Source organism: Oncorhynchus keta, chromosome 35, assembly GCF_023373465.1.
Source record: "Oncorhynchus keta strain PuntledgeMale-10-30-2019 chromosome 35, Oket_V2, whole genome shotgun sequence".
NCBI lineage: Eukaryota > Metazoa > Chordata > Actinopteri > Salmoniformes > Salmonidae > Oncorhynchus > Oncorhynchus keta.
The window spans coordinates 62,178,688-62,192,618 of record NC_068455.1 but is presented as its reverse complement, the minus strand read 5'-3'; positions in this window follow the sequence as shown (position 1 = coordinate 62,192,618).

Sequence of the window (13,931 nt, the reverse complement as noted above, 5' to 3'; positions counted from 1 at the left end):
CATTGAGTTGATGATGACTCCAAAAATCTTTTGGAGTGGGTCTGTGGACATTTCCATGTAAATATTGAAGTCACCAACATTTTGAATATTATCTGCCATGACTACAAGGTCCAATAGGAATTCAGGGGACTCAGTGAGGAACGCTTTATACGGCCCAAGAGGCTTGTAAAACAGTAGCTATAAAAACTGCATGATTATAAACTCAAATTTAAAAAATGCTGTCATTTTTTCATGATAATTGTTTTCTGTCATGAATGTTCGCAACATCTCCGCCTAACCAGGAGCAGAGGCCTCATTTAACATAGTAAATTCATCAGGCTTGAGCCATTTTTCAGTCAGGCCAACTACATCAAGTTTATGATCAGTGGTTAGTTCATTGACAATGACTGCCTTGGAAGTAAGGGACCTAATTATATGTAGTCCTATTTTGAGGTGTGAGATATTATCAACATTTCTTTCAATTATGACAGGAATGGAGGAGGTCTTTGCTGCTGAAGTACACTTTGACTGCTTTCTGAGTCATTCAGCTTGAATGAACGACTCCCAGATTATATTTTGATGCACAAGTAGGAGAACCAGGGAAGTGACAGACAAACAGATGATCGATCTGCTGTTGTTTTCCAAGACAAAATCAGGAACCATTACAATATATATTATAGATTGATACAAAGTGCATATTGCTGATTGAGTATATACATTAATTTGAAATAAATAAATTGATTGAAGTTGAACCCCCAGAGAGAGATATTTGAGGAAAAAAACTTCAGAGAACAGATTGCCCTGAATCTAGAAATTTAATTATTTCAGGGAGTGTCAAATAAATGTATATACTCAATTCATCCATATGCACTTTGTATCGATCTAAAATATATATTGTAATGCTTGTTGATTACACTGTCAGGCATCAAATATTCATATTTTACACTTGATTGACACTTAACGACAGGTAAAGCTCTTTACGTGTGTAAAAGTCAATGCAAAAAATGACAATTTGTTGTTGGATAAAATGATGTATGCATAATCAATCAGATCATTTACAAAATGTACCAGTCATTCATTAAAAAAAAATGGATTCATATATCATATAAAGTACGTGTGAACAATGCAGCAAAAATTCAAGCCAGAATGTGCCATAAACAATTAGCAACTAAGTGTTCATAGTGTTGCATGCGCTTACATTTTACACATTTGCATTACCTCAAGGTGCAATACCACCACACAGAAATGTGTGTCAGTGGCAGCACACAAGCATGAGGGGCATCAGTTCATTTCACTGTTTGTGTTTTAACCTTAGTTCTACTTTATCCCAAGTCGAAGAGACAATACTGGCTTCATATTTATTGGAGACATGGCCTGCATCTCTTTCACAGAGAGCTGTTATTGAACAGATCCTGGTTGTCAGGGAGGGCCAAAACCCTCTCCTGTGCACCAGCTAACTGACGCTGTGAGGTGATTACTGATGAGGTGCAAGAAGTGTGTCCCTTTGTGCCTGGATGTGTGGTGCTTCAACGGGTAGTCGGGTACAAACCCAGTGGCTTTTCAGTCGAACAGAATTCAAAAGAAATCGCTTGCTTTTCTAGCCTATGCCATTATGTGTCAAAATTCCCCCTTTCTTTTCAGTGTGCAAGGACCAAGACTGTCACAGTAAAGCCTAGCTTTTAGATCAATAGGAAAATGCTACAAAGTGTGCTTTTCAGACAGTCACTATGAATGTTGCAGTGTATCCTTAAGAATCCCGTTTGAACTTCCAACTAGTGGCACTTTCCTGACCTTATTCCTAAAAAGTGTGTGTCCATTTGTTAATTAGGCATATCTTGTTGACAGGCTGCATAATGCATGTGTAGGAATCAGACAGTGGACAAGCTGTCTAGTTACAGCTGTGATTGCCTCTGTTTTAGGTTTATATTTGAGGTTATATACATTTAATTTCACCACATTATCACATCTAGTCACAGAGGCCAAGCATAAGTAATTGCATAATATATATTTTTAAAATTCATAAATAAATAAGAAGCTACTGAGTGGGAATCCTTCAATAACTGGATATTATGTTAAAACGAATTAGAAACTAAGAGGTTCGAACCCTGAATGATGATTGTCTGACAGCCTCGGTATATCAGACTGTATACCACTGATTTGACAAAACGTTTATTTTTACTGATCGAATTACGTTGATAACCAGTTTATAACAGCAATAAGGCAACTCCGTGGTATATTGGCCATATACCACACCGCCTCGGGCCGTATTGCTTAAATATACACCTCTTTGTATAAACACAGTTTCGACCTAATGCATTGGTGCTGCTCCTTAAAAAACTGAATATCTACATTTTTAACATCCATATAACTTCAAGGACCCACTCATATCTTTGACTACTCTCTGTTGGCTTGAAGAACACCGTGATATTGATATGTGTGATGATTGGTATTATGTAAAGTAACAGAGCTTTGTCTAGCTTTTTCACATTTTTGGCGTGCTGCATGTTTTTTCATTTGCATTTCCACATAGCTGGAGTAATGATTTGAGGAAACGAGAGAGATGGAAAGAGAAAGAATGATACATGTTCTTCTATATGTCAAGGGTCCGAATAGCACGACCTGTCGCAAGTTGACCAGGCTACATAACCTTAGAGAAAACATATTCACCTATACCTATACCTATACATATTCACCTATACCTATACCTAATGTGCAGTGGAGAGCAAGGTAGTTGGTCAAAATGACAGAAAGAGTAGGCTTTCCCATCTTTCTTCCTTCCTCTACATGCAAGCCTACGGTCTCATATCTGACACAATCCAAGATCCTTTCCACATTCATTAATAATGAATAATTCACACCACAGCTAATATAAGTCTATTCATTGATACATTTTCAACATTTCCTACCACACTCCAAAGGATTTCCAATTGAAATGAATACAATTAAGGTGAAAATTACAAGGACACGCTATAAATGAATAATTGAACTGCACTGTTCAAACGTTGATATTTAGCCTCCTTGCAGATTACTCATTCCGCAAAACCCTGAACTGAAAAATATGGCACAGTTAATATGCCCTTCATTGAACGTTGAATGGCAATGAAAGTTTGACAAAATTCCACAATCCATTGTGGATTAAGATGAAAATCCCCCAGTGCTTTAGCAATGATTAGATGAAATTGAAAAATACTCACAGTATGACAAATCAATATCATGCGATCTCATTTTATTTAACATTATGCTAAACTATGCATTCTGCCCTGGCTATTAAAGGAGATTATCAAACATTTTGAGGGGGCACCGTTCATTTCGGTACAATATCCGATTTAGACGTCAAATATTTTGACAGGAGGAAATGCGAGTTTGCGGTCCCGGGGGATATTATGCAACTTGAGCCTCAGATTTCCCAGAGTGCAACTCTCCTCTTTTCCGAGAGGAAAATTAAATCCAGATTTAAGCAGGCTGCTGAGTGATCCAATTACAAGACATGGCACGGCATGACTTCATCCTCTGTAATAGACTGTGCAGCATGCTAGCATTGGCATCCAGGCATCTCAAGCCCCTATCACGAAACCAGATGTAGCGTTAGACGTTTTTACGTTTTCATTTACATTTAGTCATTTAGCAGATGCTCTTATCCAGAGCGATTTACAGGAGCAAGTAAGGTAAAGTGCCTGGCTCAAGGACACATCAACAGATTTATCACCTATTCGGCTCGGGAAATCAAACCAGCAACCTTTTAGCGATTATGATCCCTTCAGGAGATCTCATTAAGTCCCGGGATCGCAGGTGTCGACAATCAACAGTGCTCCGTGGAGAGTTACATTAAATGTATTATCTTTGTTATCAGTCTGTGTGTGTTTGGAGTAAATATTAACATTTGTTGATGACATTTGTCCATTTATATTATGACAGAGGGATATCTTTGCTGTTGGGGTACGCTCCTAGAAAGAGAAATGTGCTACCTAAAACCAAATAAGGTATCTGGCTGTCCCCATAGGATAACTTTTTGAAGAACACAAGATCATTTTGGTTCAAGTTAAAAACCCTTTTGGGTTCCAGGTAGAACCCCTTCCGCAAAGAGTTCTACCTGTAACTAGAAATGGTTATCCTATGGGGACAGTCACAGAACCTTTTTGGAATCCTTTTACTAAGAGTGTAGGGGGTAGCTCTCTTGATTTAAGAATGACTCACCATTTGGTGAGCGTGTTAGGCACTTTGTACTGGAAGAGGCAATAGATCTTGAGGGAAGATTGTACCAATAAGGGTGAAAAGCAACTCTTTGGAGTGTCAAAGACAATACCAATGATGCCTACACACAGCTTGTGTCATTACGTTGCCGAACAGGAAAGTTAAGCTATTGTCGAAATCCATGCTCCACATTTTCACAATCGACATCACGCAAAAACATGGAGGAGAGCCACATTTTGTTCGTGTCTGGGTACCCTGGGATATTCGATACAACTTCTGATGTACTGTGCATTCAGAACGTATTCAGACCGCTCGACTTGTTCCACATTTTGTTACGTTACAGCCTTATTCAAAAACAAGTTAATTAGTAAAAAAACAACAACAGCAGTATAATTTACATAATTATTCTGACCCTTTACTCAGTATTATGTTGAAGCACCTTTGGCAGTGATTACAGCCTCGAATCTTCTTGGGTATGACGCTACAAGCTTGGGGGGTGGGGGGGGGGGTATACAGAAAATAGCTCTATTTGGTAAAATACCAAGTCCATATTATGGCAAGAACAGCTCAAATAAGCAATGAGAAGTGACAGTCCATCATTACTTTAAGACATGAAGGCCAGTCAATGCTGGAAAATTTGAAGAACTTTGAAAGTATCTTCAAACGCAGTTGCAAAAACCATCAAGCGCTATGATGAAACTGGCTCTCATGAGGACCGGCACAGGAAAGGAAGACACAGAGTTACCGTTGCTGCAGAGGATAAGTTCATGACAGTTACCAGCCTCAGAAATTGCAGCCCAAATAAATGCTTCACAGAGTTCAAGTAACAGACATCTCAACATCAACTGTTCAGAGGAGACTGTGTGAATCAGGCCTTCATGGTCAAATTGCTGCAAAGAAACCACTACCTAAAGACACAAATAATAAGAAGAGACTTGCTTGGACCAAGAAACACGAGCATTGGACATTAGACCGGTGGAAATCTGTAATTTGGTCTGATGAGTCCAAATTAGAGATATTTGGTTCCAACCGCCGTGTCTTTGTGAGACGCAGAGTAGGTGAATGGATGACCTCCTCATGTGTGGTTCCCACAGTGAAGCATGGAGGAGGAGGTGTGATGGTGCTTTGCTGGTGAGAATGTCAGTGATTTGTTTCTAATTCAAGGCACACTTAACAAGTATGGCTACCACAGCACTCTGTAGCGATACGGCATCCCATCTCGTTTGCGCTTAGTGGGACTATGTTTTGTTTTTCAACAGGACAATGACACAACACACCTCCAGGCTGTGTAAGGGCTAATTGACCAAGTTGAACAGTGATGACCTGGCCTCCACAATCACCCGACCTCAACCCAATTGAGAATGGGATGAGTTGGACGGCAGAGTGAAGGAAACGCAACCATCAAGTGCTCAGCATATGTGGGAACTCCTTCAAAACTGTTGGAAAAGCATTCCAGTTGAAGCTGGTTGAGAGAATGCCAAGAGTGTGCAAAGCTGTCATCAAGGCAAAGAGTGGCTACGTTGAAGAATCTATCATCTGAAATATATTTAGATTAGTTGTACACTTTTTTGGTTACTACCTGATTCCATGTGTGTTAGTTATTTCATAGTTTTGATGCCTTAACTACCATTCTACAATGTAGACTACAGTAAATATAAAGACAAACCCTTGAATAAGTAGGTGTGTCCAAACTTTTGACTGGTACTGTATGTATTTGGGGAGTTTTCTCCTATTATTCTCTACAGATCCTCTCAAGCTCTGTTAGGTTGGATGGGGAGCATCGCTGCACCGCTTTTTTCAGGTCTCTCCAGAGATGTTCCATCGGGTTCAAGTCCGGGCTCTGAATTGGTCACTCAAGGACAATCAGAGACTTGTCCCGAAGACACTTCTGCGTTGTCTTGGCTGTGTGCTTAGAGTTGTTGTCCTGTTGGAAGGTGAACCTTTGGCCCAGTCTGAGGTCCTGAGCGCTCTGGAGCAGGTTTTCATAAAGGATCTCTCTCTACTTTGCTCCGTTCATCTTTCCCTCGATCCTGACTAGTCTCCCAGTCCTTGCCTCTGAAAAACATCCCCACAGCATGATGTTGCCATCGCCATGCTTCACCATAGGGATGGTGCCAGGTTTCCTCCAGACATGACGCTTGACATTCAGGCCAAAGTATCTTGTTTCTCATGGTCTGAGAGTCCTTTAGGTGCCTTTTTCAAATTCCAAGCAGGCTGTCATGTGCCTTTTACTGAGTGGCTTCTGTCTACCTTTCTACCATAAAGGCCTGATTGGTGGAGTGCTGCAGAGATGGTTGTCCATCTGGAAGGTTCTCCCATCTCCACAGAGGAACTCTAAAGCTCTGTCAGAGTGACCATCGGGTTCTTGGTCACCTCTCTGACCAAGGCTCTTCTACCCCGATTGCTCAGCTGGCAGGGCAGCCAGCTCTAGGAAGGGTCTTGTTGGTTCCAAAATTCTTCCATTTATGAATGATGGAGGCACCTGTGTTCTTGGGGACCTTCAATGCTGCAGAATGTTTTGGTACTCTTCCCCAGATCTGTGCCTCAACACAATCCTGTCTGAGCTGTACAGACATTTCCTTCGACCTCATGGTTTTGGTTTTTGCTCTGACATGCACTGTCAACTGTGGAACTTTATATCGACAGGTGTGTGTCTTTCCAAATCATGTCCAAACAATTGCATTTCCACAGGGGGACTCCAATCAAGTTGTTGAAACATCAAGGATGATCAATGGAAACAGGATGCACCTGAGCTCAGTTTCGAGTCTCAGAGCAAAGGGTCTGAATACTTATGTATTTAAGGTATTTCTACAAACCTGATTTTATTTTGTCATTGTGGGGTATTGTGAGTAGATTGATGAGTAAAAAACATTTAATCCATTCTAGAATAAGGCAGTAATGTTGCAAAATATGAAAAAAGAGAAGGGGTCTGACTACTTTCCAAGTGCACTGTAGTTGCAAAGTAGCTCAAAAGTAGTAAGGAGTTGCAAAGTAGCTAATTAGTGAAAATGCTAAAGTTCCGCAGGCCCAGTTAAATAAAAAATATAATAACAATGCATGATGAGCCTTCAACACACAACTCGACTATTGTTTCTGTCTTAAGTAACCTACTGTCTTTTTCAGAATTGAAATGCACTGTATACAAAATCTTGTATTGCACACTAAGAAAAAAAAAAAATTAATGTGCCTTTCACAAATTTCTAATAAACAATGTGTCTATTTCACAATAATCTGTGATATTGGGTTGAGTCTTGCATTATGTTAAGTGCACTATTCATGCAAAGGATGAATACGTGACAATCACAGGTATAACTTTAATGGAATATGTTTGCTAATTAGCATTTTCAAATCTAAACGTAAATAGAGACAAAATATTGATTCAAGTTCTTTGTCCAAGAGAGATTGACATGGTAATCAAAATGTCACCTCGGGGTAAGCTTACACGAAAAACAGCCCTTAAAGAGATTCTAAAATCCCCTATGGGAAAAATGTATGATGGACAAAAGATTGGAACCATTTCCCTGTTTGACCGCTAGCTTATATAGGTATTATGACACCTCCACTGGGGCTCTATTGTGTATTGTTTCTTCGATTCTCTACTCTATTAAACTGATGATTTTATCTCATTTGTTTTGTATGATCAAGATAAATGTCCTCTCACTAAGTCATCACTAACCGTCATTGGTTTGTTGGTTTTTGTTTGAATGGCTATTATTAACAATGTCAACACTCAGGTATTTGCAGTGAAATTGTCACTCTGTATTCTCAAATCAAAACACTGTATAAATGGGGCTACAACATAATTAGGGTTTAGCCATAACAGGTGATACACAAATTGTGTAATGAAGTGCTTACATGGAAATTGTATAACACATATCATAGGTGTAGGATTTCATACCCTGCCTCTCTTATATACCTTTGTCAGTGTAGTAGCACTTCAATGACAGGAAATATAGCCTCTAGCAGTGCTTCCAAACCCTCTTGGGCATCACCAGGCTTTTCACATATTGGTTGCAGTCCTAAAGTGGCACGCCTGATTCAATTAGTCAACTATCGCCAAGCCCTTGACTAATTGAATCAGGTGTGCCAGTTCAGGGCTACAGCAAATATGTTTAATGTCTGGTGGTCACATTGTAAAATCTATTTCCTTTCTTTGCACTGTTTTTGTAAGTCATTAGTTTATGTGGTGAATAATTTTTACTTTGTAAATAAATCAATGCATACACATAGCGTATGGTATAGTGCATTGTAGGTACAGCAAATACTAGCTAAACCAATTTATGTTTTGGAATTAAGTGCACTATTCATGCAAAGGATGAATAAGTGACAATCACAGGTATAACTTTAATGGAATATTTTTGCTCATTTTGAGATACCTGTGGGTGGCTCTTTAAAGAGCCATTTGGGTGGCACTGGGAGGGAGGAAGAGGATGGTCATGGATGAATCACACCACCGTGTGTTGTCCTGGTACTGCACCAGCTGGAGAGAAGAGGTAGGTGGTCAGGGTATCCCTCACTTGATCAGCTTCCCTGGTGCCATGGTTGGTTCCAGCAATCCACCGCATGGAACTCCCACCTCTGTATGTGTCAACCGCCGGGAACCCTGGGATGTTCTGAGGACGTTGTGGAGGATGCAGGTAGCCTTAACACAGACCTCGACATCAGGGCTGGCTCTAACCTTTTGGGGGCTCTATGCGAGATTTGGCGAAGGAGAGAATAATGTAAGTTATAAAGTATATTTTGCCATTGCAGCTTTAAAGCAAGTTTTCTGTAGGTCTACATATCTTCCTATGATTTATGCCATGTTAAAGATGTCTGAATGAAAGTGACTAACAAAATCAATGGGGTCCACTTGAGGTGATTGCCCCTGGGCACGTACCCTGAGTGCTCAGTAAGTATTCGGCAATGATTACTACAAGTTTAGATAAATGTCTAGACTAACTTACCAATCTAAATATTGTTAGCTGAAATTGCTAATTGAATGACTGTCAGTGACTGACAAAAACAAGAGAAAAACTGCTGATGCACAAGCAAATTGTGAAATTGCATCTTGTGTATTTTTACGGACACATCACATACACACTGAAATGGTCCGTCCACGCAGACAGTGTGGTGAAGGTGGTGTAACAGCGGCTTTTCAACCTCAGGAGGCTGAATAAATTTGGTTTGTCACCTAAAACTGCAAGGTTCTCCAGAGGGTGGTGCGGTCCGCACAAAGCATCACCGGGGACAAACTACCTGCCCTCCAGGACACCTAGAGCACCCGATGTCACAGGAAAGCCAAAATGATCAAAGGACAACAACCACCTGAGCCACTGCCTGTTCACCTAGCTACCATCCAGAAGGCGTGGTCAGTACAGGCGCATCAAAGCTGGGACTGAGAGGCTGAAAAACAGCTTCTTTCTCAAGGCCATCAGAATGTTAAACGGAAATTGTTAGATTACATGTTAGATATTGCTTGCACTGTCAGAACTAGAAGCACAAGCATTTCGCTACACTCGCAATAACATCTGCTAACCAAATGTATGTGACCAATACAATTTGATTTGATTTCTACTATTCTAACTCTCAACAGTAAGTTGAGACCCCGACTGATTTCTCACTCAAAAACATATTATTGGTGGTGGGATCCTCAGAGCTCGGCCAAAGGAAGACTCCCAGAAAGTCCCACCATCACTTGCCCTGCCATAGGCGTCGACGACTCTGAAGCAGTAGTTTGCATCGACCACTACTGAGAGGATGATGAAATAGGTCCCCTTGTTGTTGTAGAACTGGGACCCGGAGCATGGTGGTGCCTGGATAATCACATGCTTTCACAATGGCCCTTCAGTCTTCCTCCTTGGAGACAGGCATGTACTCCGGTACCAGACCATCCTAGACGGCTTTCGCCACTGTGGTCCAAAAGGTGTCCAAGTTGCAAAGAATCTGCAAAAAAATAAACAAATAAAATCTTCATATGATTATTTAGCCTACGCCCTGCTACATTAATTCAATCTAAACAGTAGGCCTAGTATAAGCACTTGTTTAAATAGCCCTTACGCAGCCTGGAGGTGTGCGGGGTCATTGTCCTGTTGAAAAACAAATGATAGTCCCACAAAGGGCAAACCTGATGGAATTGCGTATTGTTGCAGAATGATGTGGTAGCTATGCTGGTTAAGTGTGCCTTGAATTCTAAATAAATCACAGAGAGTCACCATCAAAGCACCCCCACACCAAAGCACCCCCACACCACACATGTGGAGATCAACTGTTCACCTACTCTGCATCTCACAAAGACTCATCAGACCAAAATACAGATTTCCATCCGTTTTAATGTCCATTGCTTATGTTTCTTGGCCAAGCAAATCTCTTCTTCTTATTGGTATCCTTTAGTCGTGGTTTCTTTGCAGCAATTCGACAAAGGCCTGATTCACACAGACTCTTCTGAATAGTTGATGTTGAGATTAGTCTGTTACTTGAACCCTGTGAAGCATATATTTGGACTGCAATCTGAGGTGCAATTAACTCCAATGAACTTATCCTCTGCAGCAGAGGTAACTCTGGGTCATCCTTTCCTGTGGCGGTCCTCATGCTAGACAGTTTCATGTCTTAAAGTAATGGACTGTCATTTCTCTTTGCATATTTGAGCTGTTCTTGACATAATATGGACTTGGTATTTTACCAAATAGGGCTATCATCTGTCATGTCTTTTCTATGGATTAAATGATATGTGACATGCTATTTTATCAAATCAATTCTCTGTAATTAATATTACCTGATTAAACTAATGAAGTAAATGTAATTACCTAGGAAATTGGGGCACCACGGAAGAATGTTCATAGAGCTGTTGTCTTCCGAATAAAGTCTTAAAGATCTGGTAATCCTCTATATCAATAGCAGTCAATTATTAATCATCACCTTATTCAGTCTCATCTGAACGTCGTAAAATTATTGGTTATCTTCACGAACCCGGGCTAACAAGTTGAATCAGCAATACACAATTTGGTTTAATTATTTATTTACTAAATAATCACACAGAATTACATACACACAGGATGGATCATACATTGATTACTAATCATGTCACAAATGTAAACGTCCCTAGGGGACAAAACCGATACAATGACTGTTTACACAAAGAAAGGGGATTGAGTTTGAATGAAAGAGGAGGAAGACTGAGGAACAAAAGGATTGGGTCTGTATCTGACCTTGAGAAGCTATGCTATCGTAAAGACAGAATCTTATACATTCTAAATAACCGCCCATTCGGAAAAGGACAATGCAATAAATATATTTACTCTGAGCTACGCTTTGATAGATTGGTCGAAGATGGAAGGCTGGTTGCCCAGCAGAGATCGCCCTTGTCCTTGGAAAAATGCTTTGGTCATAGGGCGGATACGTTGTAGTCTGTCATCGTGTGGTAGAACGGATACGTTGTAGTACCTTGTCGTTCTGAATGTCTGTCCTTTCCAAGACCACGTACGTTTACAGCTGCTGCTGGTAACTCGACGTCTAGGATGTTTCACTTTTTTAGTGAATAAGAGTTCATACCAAGCTGCCAAACTAAGCTCATGCTGTATTCTGGCTGGTGTAGTCAAAATTCCTCCTTCCAGCAAGGCGATCATCTCCTCCACGTTGAAATTAGACCTTTTAAACGTATGAACACCAGCCCTCACGTCGTCAGGAACACAAGTTAATTTCGTTAGGTTGTAGGTGACATTAGCCCTTTTAAACATATGGACATCATGGTTGACTTTCGTCAATGGGCTTTTGTAGTGGGGGAGAGAAGGGCGTGTTTCATAGTTCTCAACCAATGTCTGTTCACTTGGGTGCGGCCACTGAGTGAGCATAGTTAACTTATGAAAACAATTCTCTCATTTAGAAGTTAAAATTATATTTAATATTTTCACAAATAGTTTCATATTTAAACATTTAAATTGCACAACAATTCCATGTGAATCTGATAACTAGAATGTGTAGACTTTCCAAAATACAATTTATGTCGTCCTATCATCAGCAATAATGTCTCAGACGACAACTCATCTGACATCATATTCTGTAAATACCAACGGATGCTTTCACCTGGTTGGATTACCGAAATATTGTTCCGTTCCCAACCTTTTGATGTTACCATCCTCTATGTTAACAAAAGGCTTTCCAAGAGTCCATTCTGTAGAGTAAAGAGAAAATTGGGAAAGTTATTTATGGGTGGTCATATACCTCACCAACAGGGCAACGTCGTGACAATTCTGTATACCACCCCTACCTTGCTACAACACAACTGATTGTCTCAAACACAATTAAGATGGAAATAAATTCCACAAATTAACTTTTAACAAGGCACACCTGCTAATTGAAATGCATTCCAGGTGACTACCTCAAGAAGCTGGTTCAGGGAATGCCGAGAGTGTGCAAAGCTGTCAAGGCAAAGGGTGGCTACTTTGAAGAATCTCAAATATAACATTTTAACACATAAATATAACACTTTTTTGGTTTCTATATGATCCCATGTGTTATTTCATAGTTTTGCCTACACTATCTACACAATTTTCTATTTTGTAGAAAACAGTAAAAATAAAGAAAAAAAGAAAAACCATGGAACGAGTAGGTGTGCCCAAAACTTTTGAATGGTACTGTATATATACTGTAGGCATTATTAATCTGTGATTACCATTTTGTCCATTGTTCATTTCTGTACCTTTAAATAATGTGCTACCAATTACATTTTTTATGTATACATGGTACTCCCCGTGCTGCTTTCTGGGCTGCACTGGGTTGACCCAGAAAAACCTTGAGCACCACTGTCCTCTATCAAGGCAAAGAGCAAGAGCTTTCTCAACTTCGGTCTCACTGTAGTAGATTCATGAAACATTTTCAGTGAACTAGCCTATATACAGTTGAAGTTGGAAGTTTACATAAACTTAGGTTGGAGTCATTAAAACTTGTTTGTCAACCACTCCACAAATTTCTTGTTAACAAACTATAGTTTTGGCAAGTCGGTTAGGACATCTACTTTGTGCATGACAGTCATTTTTACAACAATTGTTTACAGACAGATTATTTCACTTAAAATTCACTGTTTCACAATTCCAGTGGGTCAGAAGTTTACATACACTAAGTTAACTGTGCCTTTAGACAGCTTGGAAAATTCCAGAAAATGATGTCATGGCTTTAGAAGCTTCTGATAGGCTAATTGACGTCATTTGAGTCAATTGGAGGTGTACCTGTGGATGTATTTCAAGGCCTACCTTCAAACTCAGTGCAGTGCGTCTTTGCTTGACATCATGAAAAATCAAAAGAAATCTTCCAAGACCCCAGAAAAATAATTGTAGACCTCCACAACTCTGGTTCATCCTTGTGAGCAATTTCCAAACGCCTGAAGGTACCACGTTCATCTGTACAAACAATAGTACGCAAGTATAAACACCATGGGACCACGCAGCCAACATACAAGTGAGCAAGGGAGATTAACATACTTTGGTGCGAAAAGTGCAAATCAATCCCAGAACAACAGCAAAGGACCTTGTGAAGATGCCGGATGAAACCGGTTCAAAAGTATCTATATCCACAGTAAAACGAGTCCAATATCTACATAACCTGAAAGGCCGCTCAGCAAGGAAGAATCCACTGCTCCAAAACCTCCATAAAAAAGCCAGACGACGGTTTGCAACTGCATATGAGGACAAAGATCATACTTTTTGGAGAAATGTCCTCTGGTCTGATGAAACAAAAATAGAACTGTTTGGCCATAATGACCATCGTTATTTTTGGAGGAAAAAGGG